Below are 11,031 nucleotides of genomic sequence, written 5' to 3' on the forward strand. Positions count from 1 at the left end.
GTGAATACTACACCATAGTACTATGAGCACTTGAATAAGACCTTATCCTTTCAAATGTTTGTGTTTACTTGTTTCCCCAAAGAAATGTTTCTTTCTCTTATGGCAAATCTGAAAATATGGTAGGAGGTTGAAATAGTTGTAACTCAGATGGAAGGGAGTCAAGAGGTAAAAATGCCATTTTTTTGTAGCTTTTCTATTGCATCAACAATACTATTTCTGAAAGCTTAGATTCTCTACATCTTTCAGCTTTTAAATTCAGTGGTCCTTATAGTTGACAATGTTTAGTTAAATTTTCACCTTTATTTTTTAAAATTTTATTTGTTTTACTTTTTATTTTTTTTGGTGGGGGTACCCAGGATTGAACTCAGGTGCACTGAATCACTGAGCCACATCCCTCCAGCCCTATTTTGTATTTTATTTAGAGAAGGGGTCTCACTGAATTTTTTCACTTTTGCTGAGTCTAGCTTTGAACTTGCGATCCTCCTATCTCAGCCTCCCAAGCCACTGGTTTTACAGGTGTATGCCACCATGCCTGGCCTCACCTTTAATTTAATTACTTTTCTTATTCTTATTGATTCCACCAACTTTGTGGTAGCTGCTCACTTTTGCCACTGTTTGTGCTAGGACCTTGAAGATCACAGGTAAAAGCAGTAACACTTAATCTTGTGCAGCTCAGTGTAGTTCAGTAAATATCTCTTCCTTGAAAGTTTCCACTCAGCTTTCTGCACAGAAAAAAAAATCTATTCCTATATTTTTTTCCATTTTTGAGAGGTCCTAATCTCTTTTGTTTTCTAGCCTTCCTCTTGAGATCCATCTAAAAATTTGATTCCTCAAACACTACGTTTTTTTCTTCACTTATACTATCTTTGGGTAATTTCATTGACTTTTCTTGTTTCAACTGTTAATTATATCACCTGTTCTTCCAAATTTGTTTGTCTTCCTACAAGCTAGGATTAATTAATCCAACTGTTTTCGTGCTGTGCAAACATAGGCAACACACACGAGCTTCAAAAAATGTCAAAATTGAACAAATATTCTACTCCCAAGGTTTATTTTTTAAAAATTTTCTCTCTCTGTGCACAGTATTGATTTTGGTATATTAAACTAACCAAGGGTCTCGAACTTCTTAGAACCTAGGGTCCTAATTTCTTATTCTTTCTACTTATCCTCTGTAATAATTAACCACCAACTTCCCTGATTTTATTCTCATATATTTTTGCAGTTAATCCATCCCTTGCATTGATATTACCTTTGCCCTCTTTCAGACCCTTATTCTTTAATAAGTAAAAACAATGTAATAACCATATTTGATTTTCTTGTCTCCTTTTCTCGTTCTCTTTGCATCTGTCCTTCTTGTGCATGGCAGAACAACATATCAAATGGAATTTTAAGCAATTACCTATTTTTTTTTTTTTTTTGGAGCTCAAGTTCATGTTTATTTATAATCAATTGGTATAGTGTTAGAAATAAGCAACCTATGAGCTGAATATAGCCCATAACCCCAAGCTTATGTTTTTCTTAGCCTTCATGATATTTAAAAACCAAGACATTTCCCCTAAATATACATTTGGCTTCTTTTGATAGGAATGTGCCTGTCGATATTCCTGTTCCCACAGACCCCAGTATACCTTGTTCCTTAGCTGCCTGGCTCCTGGAGGCACTGGAGTTCATGATCTCTGGGTTGGAGGCTGCAGGGAGAGCAGGAGAAACTATGTCCACTCCCTTGACTAAGACGTGGCACTTGGCTGTCTCCAGCAGAAGACTGCTGTCCCTGAGCTCAGTTTCCTCTTAGGGAGGGATTCCTCATGTAGGACGCTGACCATGGTCCCTGAAACTACAACTGAAAAGGAACTAAACTCCAACTTAAGAGGACCTTCAGTCTCTCTTCTTCTGTTTCTTCTTTTTGGTGCTCTGGTCAGTGCTGACTCTCGTTCTTTCCTCCCCGAGTTGCTGTAGCCTCCTCTTCTTACCTCTGTTCTCTATTTCCTCAGTCCTGCCATTGTCACCTTCACAGCTTACATCCGAGAACACCTCCTCTTTCCTGCACTGCTGTCTTTTCTTCTTGCTTCTGCTGCTTCTGTTACTGCATGTCGTGCTTTCTGCTTCCCTGGCTGCACCCTCTAAAGCAGTCTCCTCCCCTTCCCCATCAGCCATCCTCAAGTCCTCCTCAGGCTGCTGCCTTTTCTTGTCTCTGCGGCAGGGGTCCGTGTTCACTCTGCTCTTCACCTCCTTTCTCCCAACACCACTTGCAGGATCCTTCCCTCTTCCTTCTCCTCCCACCACTGTTTCTTCCTCCCCCTCCTCCCCTTCATGGTGCTGCTACTTCTTTTTCTTCCTTTTCTTAAGAGACTGAGGGACTTGCTCTCTGCTCCTGAGTCCCCCAAGCCCACTGGTTCCTGCAGCCTTGTCCTCTTCACTCCCTACAGCTGTTCCCCCTCCCTCATCTCTTCTTGATGTCTCTTTTCTTTTTTGGCTTTCCCTGATGCTGTGCTCAGTGTGTTCTGGGTGCTCCTTATCCACACTCTTCTCAGTTGCTCTAGCCTCTTTCTGTTTCCTTTTCTTTTTTGGGGGGTTGGGGGGGCTGCCTTTCAGACTGTGGCTGAGAGGCCTCAGAGACCTGGCCTTTAAGATGAGCCAGGAAGGCCTGCTCCTGGGCCTTTAGCCGAGCAAGCTTGGCCTTCACTGTGATCCCAAGACGTTCAGTCTTGTGTGCTGTTCACCCCTCGCAGGCCTGGAGCAGCATCTCATCACTCAGGATCTTTGGAGGCCTGGGCCCCTGGCTGTCGTCATCACTGCAGCTCTCCAAGTTTCTGTCTGGCTTCTCTCCACCTGAAGTCAGCGTGACTGTCCTAGGCAGGAATTTGCCAGCCCGCAACTTGCTCCTTGAAGAGCCACAGGCTTGGGGGCCTGCATACTTCAACCTGGCAGAAGGTGGACTGCAGCTGCTGGAAGTAAGCAACCTCAGGCTCATAGCTAGCTTCATGAACTTCTGATACAGCATGTTAGGCTTGGGACGATTATGAGTGGTCTCCTTGGAAAGGCGTCTTATCTGCACTTGGTCCCCATGAGTATCTTGCTTCAGAGTCACCTTGATGGCCTGGGTGATGTCATTCTCCTTCCGTCCTAGTGCTTTGCCTTGAGTCCGTCCATGCTTTAGCAGCTGCTCCTCAGCAAACTTCATCCCTCTTGACCTCTGGGGTGATGCTCATGGTGGGCAAAGAGGCTCGGCTTTCACCAGAGGAGGAGAAACGACATCATCCTTTTAAGAGGGAAGAAGAAAATGCCCATAGCAGCCATGAACCCAACTACGGCTGCTCTTGTAAGAATTCTCTTTCCCGAGCCCCTCACTGAGAGGTACTCTCCGAGGAAACATGTGCTATGCCTGATTCAGGTGCCGCCATCTTCCCAGAAATCGCCTTACCTAAATATTTTCAAAGGCTTCTTGTTTTGGAGATGAACCCCAATCTCCTTAATCAGATATGCATAATGTAGACTCTTACAAACTAGTGCTTTGTATTGTGCACTCTGTTGAAGCTGGAAGGTTTTTAGTGTCATATACATATCATCTGCATCACAGGTTGCAAACTGGATGCTTCCCAGGGTCCTTGCTGCAGATGTCTCACTTCTGTCCATAAGTTAACATATTTAGCAGCAAGCTAAACTGATATGCCGTATTTGTCTGGGGTTTCTCTTCTGTAATTTCTTAATACTGTCTGTGTATTACTACTGACCATCCACAATACATCAAAATTAATATCTGTCTTCATCCCCATGCTTTCCTTATCTATTGCTAATAGACTGTGGAATATGTGAAGACTGGGACATCCAGAACAAAAGCGTTGTGGCCCATGCAAGATAAGTGAGCAAATATTCCAGGAATAAGAAATTGCAGGGGCTGGGGATGTGGCTCAAGCGGTAGCGCGCTCGCCTGGCATGCGTGCGGCCAGGGTTCGATCCTCAGCACCACATACAAACAAAGATGTGCCTGCCGAAAAACTAAAAAATAAATATTAAAAGATTCTCTTTCTCTCTCTCTCTCTCTCTCTCTCTCTCTCTCTCTCTCTCTCTCTCTCTCTCTCTCCCCACTCTCTCTTTAAAAAAAAAAAAAAAAAAAAAGAAATTGCAAATCCCAAAAGTGCATTCTAGGTAATACTTTATTACAAATACATTTTAAACATCAGTTTGGTCATGCCATCTCCCTGCTCAAAACCTTGCACGAGTGTTTTACTATACTTAAATTGTGTCATGTAAAGCTCTCTTTTCTCCTGATTTAAGAGTCCTGTGCCTTTGCCTAAAATCATGTCCCAGATCTTGCTTGGCTTACTTCTTCTTTTCTTTATGATTTTTGTCCAAATCAAAGAAGTTTTTACTGACCTAGATCACATTCTATTTTTTTTCCTTGCCTTATTTTGTTCAAAGCTTAATGCAACCTGATAAATATTAAATATATATAGTTCATTTTATTTATTTGTGCTTCACCCTGGGTTCACCATACTATAAGTTCCAAAAATTTAGGATTTTAAGTAAGATGTTTACTGTTATATCAATAGCATTCAGTTTTATGGAATTATTGTGATAAATGGATGAAAAAAATAGATACAAATTTGTTTAGTTTTTTTCCTGGTTTTAATGAAATGTATAATTTTTGAAACATTGCTAGAGAAAATATCTCTAGAAAGGCCAATAAATTCACCTTGATGACAGTATGTAAAGTGATAGTGTTTACAGATAGGGAAGTGCTGCTTGGAGCATCTGTCTTGATTTGCCAATGTCTTAAACTGACACATGGGAGTGTTTTTCCTACTTAGTGAATAACAAGGTTGTGTAGAAATTTGGGTATAGGCTGAAATTGTTAATACAACAAAGAATTGCTAAAGGTTCTTGTGCATGGAACAAGAAATAGTGTATGTTCTTCTAAGATTTATCATGATTGGAAAGGCAGGATGTATATACAAAAATGAGTGAAAAATGAATTAACTCTTACTGAGCACTCAGTACATGATAAAGGAAGTGCACTGGGATTCACATACCCTATTAGAATTTCCTTAATTTTTGCTTTGGCCTTCTATGTTAGGTATTCTAATGTTACTTTTAAATATGAGTATCAAATCAAAATTCAAAGAGGTTTTAAATCATAAGACTCTGATCTCATAAATAACAAATCTAGGTTAAGAATTGCAACAAACATATTCATGTGTATCTATACATATATGCTGAATACATTGCTCATGATTTAGTACAGTTTGAGTATGTATTCATATCTGGGGAGTCTGAAGTCAGAACACTTGCTTAAAGTATTATCACACCCAGTTATTACTATTTTTATTAAATATGTACTAATACTGTCTATTGATTACATACAAATCTTGCTGGGGATTATTTCCCATGTTATCATAGATTGTATAAAATAATTACAGAAAAATGAATATAAATAGAGATTTAAGGGAAATCTGTATCCTTAAATCAATGAGTTTTACAGAAAAATATTAATTATAAAAAATATGTTAAAATTATCCCTGCTATTAGAATTCATTTGTTAAATTTTAATTGTATGTGGACAATTAGAAGGTGATTCTATCTAGATGAATAATCAAGATCTGCACAAAACTGGTAAAAAAAAATCAGATCATCATTTATTTCAATTCTTTCTGTGCATGCTTTTGAATCATGAAGATAGTGATCTTGTGTCCAAAGAGATATGGAAATAATATTAATTGAAAAATTTTAAACATAGCATGTATTTGAAGAAATTAATAAAACTACACAAAATTCTCTTTGTCATTAAATGAGTCATTTATATATGAAATAATATTTATGATATAATTTTAGAGAAGGTATAGTATTGCTTTCTTATTTTAAGGGAGGATACTCTGAAGTACCCATAAAATTTGGAGATTCCAGGTTTAATAGAAGTATTAATGAAGTATGCACTTAGTAGCTATTTGACTATTGTTTAGAGGTTAATATCAGTACCAATGCAATATTCCCAATCTATTTTACAAAGTTAACTCTCCCTGTAAGTAGTATTTCTTTATCCAGTGTACCTGGGAATTGCTCAAGTTAAGTTTTCTTAGGGTAATCATATGAAAGACAAATTTATTTTAAATCTTTAGGAGTGGCTCCTTTCCACCATTATGATTCACATTGAAAACTAAGCATTTTTATTACCCTGAAAGCACAAACTTTTGGAATCCTCTTTGTTTAAAGTCTAACTACGTGATTCAAGTCGACTGGTAAAGACTGCTTCTGTGCATAAGGGTAGGACTGTTTGAATCTTCTCACTCCCTGATGGTTAGAATTAAAACCAAATCTGTAGAGGCTATTACTGCTGCTGAAAGTGCAGGGATGTGGAAATGCAAATAGAGATGTAGGTAATACACAGATAAACAGCTGCCATGGAGAATGAAAGCAGTAGAGAAGCCAAAGTGAATGCCTGACACTTTCTTGCTCTGCCAGGGAGAAAAATGATTTTCAACAAGTTGAGTTTGCTTGCTGTGGCTTAGGGATGTAATTCCAAGGAAAACAGCAGGCCACATAAGATGCTGACATCTAGAAATGGGGCTGGAGAATTGTGCAATACTTTGTGTCCACAACCAACTGGCTCAGTGAGTCACTGGAGAATAGCAGTTCAGCATGTTTTACTAAATCCTATTCTGCATATGCTTGCATTTTGAAGTAGGTGAAAATTGTGCATCTCTTAGAAACATGCATTTTTGTCTTCTCCCCAGTTTAATCCCTGCTCGGGAATTCTACATAGCTATTATTTAGATTAATGTATTTCTGCTCTGCTCAGTCACCCTTCCCATGTCCAGCTGCTTCAACAAAATGATCAATTTTGTGTGGAAGCTAGATAATGAAAAGAACAAAATTTAAGTTATTTTTGGCTCTTTGAAATGTAGTGTAGTTAATTTGATTGATTGCAAAAAATAAATTGTTAACATGACTTTAAAATCCTAATTATCCAGGTTATTCCTGATTTGGCTCTGTCAGCAGGAGGTAAAATTATTAGTTTCTTAATAGAAAGCTAATCTCTTAGCTATATTGCATTCAATATTTTTATTGCATGAAAAAAATAGATTCAATTATCTTTACTATTTTTATTTATTTATAATAATAAATAAATTTATATTTATATTTTTTTTCAGGTGAGGTCATATAACATAAATTCCTAAATAACTATTAGTAAACTCATCATTTAGATGGTTCAGAGAAAAAATGATCATTTTCTCTTTTTTGGAACAGGAAATATTTTGTTAACTCATTAAATAATGCACATATACATATAAAATTTAAATATATTAATGTGCCCTTAATTTTAGAGTTTTCTAGAATTCTAAAATCTTATATGCAATATACTGTGCTCAGTGGTTTACATGTATTATCTCCTTAAATCTTCTTGTCAATTCTATTATGAGGGAAAAATTTAATGTGGAATCTGTGGCAAAGAATCACCAAAGTAATGCACTGCTTCTGTGAGGAAACATAAGCCTAATGTTATGCATTCCAAATAGAAAGATGATATATGACACATATGATCTGCATTTTCATAAAGAATTTGAGAAAAGATGTATTTCCTTATTGGTGATGTTTCAGACATTTAATAACTGAGATGTTCCAAGAGAAGAAATCTTCATGCAACTTCAAAAACAAAATAGTGACCTCTCTGTGAACTCCTCATCATTTGTTCTCATGTACATGATACTAGGTAAACACTCAAAAGTCAACTCATGTAAAATAGCCAATGCTAAAAATCATGGCTGTATTCATCAACCAACATTTAGTGGCATTTTAAAGATTGTAACTACATCATATATGCTTCTAAACTACTTTTTAATATAAAATTTAAAATATTTCCCCAATATTAGCATTTCTTCTGCACTCTCTTCATTTACATGCCAGTGACACCACAGATTGATTACATTTTCTTTGTCACTACCACACATCTTCATTTTTTCTCTTGGCTTGCATTTCTTAAAATCAAAACTATTAGTATAGTCATCTACACAGTGACCTAAACTAAAACCAAACCAAACCAAACCGAAAAAAAAAAAATGGGACTTATTTTCAACCAGTCCTTTTCCTATTTCTTCATTCACTTAATTATCTAAACCTATAATTCCTTTTCCAGTACTTGAAAATGAATTTCCTTTGTTTTCCCTCCAAACTCACTGATGTTTTAATTGATGTCCTATCACTTAAGATCCAATATCTTCCTTGTCCTGTACAATTACCATTTTGCTCATGTTAATGACACAAGTAACATAGTTGAAAACTGCGTTTAGTAGGTTATTGCTGTACCAAGTTGCATGTGATCATTTGCTGTCAATTTCTTATAAATATTTCTCAGATGTGTTTTATTGCTTTCAACTAAGTTCTGAACAAACATTTAGTGGAGCTTGCTTCTCACCTGTTTTAAGATGCAGAGGTAGGTCTGCATTTGGAAGCTTGCATTCCAGCTGTAGGAGTGCAGTCTCCTTTGTGAATGACAGCATATTCGATTTAAGTCCATCTGGAATACCTCAAGCATTCAATTCATTTATTAACTTATTACCAAGCTTGGCATATGAATTCTCAGACTTTCAGTGAGGCAGGAATTTAAATGAAATTAGATAAACAGACTTTAATAGAACAGTATGTGTATTAGAGATATTGAAAAGAGTTTCCTGTTTTTCATTTTTAGGAGTGCCTGTCTATTTATCTCTTTGATGCCAGATTAGTATTAATTAGCTTTACCCTAAATTTGCAATCGATTTTTAAGACTACTGTAGATAAAAAGAAATGAAATAACTCTTGTGGCCAGAAGAGGGAGATCTTGTAAAAATATTTAAAGCACAAGTTTAAAATGATTTTTGATTTGCACTTAATTCAGTTAAAAAGAAAATTATTCAAGTTTCTGAAGTTAACATTTTCTGTAATTAGATGAGTGCATTTTGTAAACTACTTCTGGGGAAAGTAAAACTAGCAATTTATATTTATATATGTATATATATATAAAATATTCAAAGTATATGCTATATCAAGAATTAATTATAATACTAATTTTTAAATTGATAAAACATAAAATGGTAAAATAAGACAAATTATTAGTAGTAAATAGTTTATCTTATTTATAAGATTGTTGTTCATTCCTTTAAATAAATTTTTGTCCTTTATACCATGAATACTACAATTTGAAATCTAAATATGACACAATGACATAGAAAAGAACAATTTAACATTGATTGTTTATCAGTAAGAATAATTTTAGCATTGATTATATATTGCTAAGAATCAAATGTGTGTGTCAAATGTGTGTGGTAGTCCAAATTTATACACACATATAAGTATTTGAGCTACTGTATATATTCTCCTCTCTCTGTGCATTTCTATCTGTCCATCTGTCTCTGTTTCTCTGTCTTACATGTGTGTAACGTATGTATGCATATATATTTGTATTATAATATGTAACCATTTAGTTTTAATCCTCTCCTAGTTATAAAATATATAAAAAACAACCACAGATGGGGCACTAATTGTGCCACCTGGAGGGTTTCACTTGATGAATTTGTGATATGATATGAGGAGAAGTTTGTCACTGATTATTATTAATTTTCTCCTCAATGAATTAAGAACCTAGAAATTGACATTTGTTTTGAGTACCACCAGTAACACTTGCACATCTCCATAGGCACTTCCAAAATGCATGTCCCTCTTTTTTAATGAAAGCTGCATTGTTAAAGAATATTAGTATTTTCATCAAATATATGATCAGCTATTGCCATATGTGTGTGTGTGTATATATATATATATATATATATATATATATATATATATATATATCTCATTCAGCTTGATGGATAGACTCACATATATATGTATATACATACACATATACATATGAGTTCATTCATCAACCAGAATGATAGATAAGTATAAACATATAAATATGTATATATGTTTATTTGTTAAGCTGAATGATAATATTTTCTTGCTTGAGTTATTAGATCTGGCCCTATGGGCTCTTCTGTATTCTTGAACTAGCATGCTACCTTTCTCCCAATCCTGAACTAGTACCTGGAACTCCAGAGCAAGATCTTGAGTACTTGCTGTCATGAACAAACTTCTTCATAGTCATCCAAACTGGAGAAAGTTGCAGATGTTAGTTTGCTTATAATACTTGAATACTTTGAATAGTTGGTGCAGGAATCTGTTTTTAATATTTATAAATTGAACACTGATTTAAGTCTGTGTAGTTCTGGAATCAATGTAACTTTTCTTCCACCTACCTAAAAAATTAGCCTCTCTACTGGGGAAGCAATGTGTTGAAATCTTGTTTACAAAGATTATTGGAGCTGACAATAAATCTTTTGGTGTAATTTAATCTAAAAATACACAACTTTACATTGCTAAAACATTTCTTCAACTTCTTCTAAAAATGATTTATATATTTTTCTAATGTTAAATGTTCTTGAATTTGAATGGCTCTCTTTATTTCCCATGTCATATTGTTTATTTTTCAAGGTAAAACAGTAAAAAATTACTTCTGTGGAAAAATTCACCAGAATACAGAAAAGTAAAATATAAAAATGAATATCTTGGACATCAAATGTGGGTTACTTGTCTATAATCCATGTCTCTGGCATGCAGAAAGGTTAGTAGGGGGGACACACAACAGGATGCCATTGATACAAAGGTATCATATGTAAAATAATACGACACACTGAGTGTGTTAAATACATATGCAATCAAAGTATAAAAGCATATATGAGATTAATAAGCAACATAATGATACGAGTTTTCTACTGAAACAAAAATTTTAACTCTACATTAGGTAACATTTAAGTTAGGAAGTAAATGCAGAGGTATTTAGTGCTTTCTACCTAGTTGTGTCTTAAATGTTACATAATAAATATAATTAAGCATGTATAATGTTGAGACAATATTTTCTTCGTGTTTTGCAGTTGTCCTAGTTTTGCATGTAAGATTTGCTTTTCCATTTTAAAGACCCATTTAAACAGATCTGCAGGACAAGATAAAGGTCACCAACCTGTA

At 35.3% G+C, this 11,031-nt stretch overlaps 1 pseudogene; it reads right to left on the bottom strand.

The window, feature by feature from the left end:
- Window positions 1–1,875: 1,875 nt before the first annotated feature.
- On the bottom strand, window positions 1,876–10,108 carry LOC143411389 (G patch domain-containing protein 4-like; annotated as a pseudogene).
- Between the last annotated feature and the right edge of the window lie 923 nt (window positions 10,109–11,031).

This window comes from Callospermophilus lateralis, chromosome 12, assembly GCF_048772815.1.
Source record: "Callospermophilus lateralis isolate mCalLat2 chromosome 12, mCalLat2.hap1, whole genome shotgun sequence".
Lineage (NCBI taxonomy): Eukaryota > Metazoa > Chordata > Mammalia > Rodentia > Sciuridae > Callospermophilus > Callospermophilus lateralis.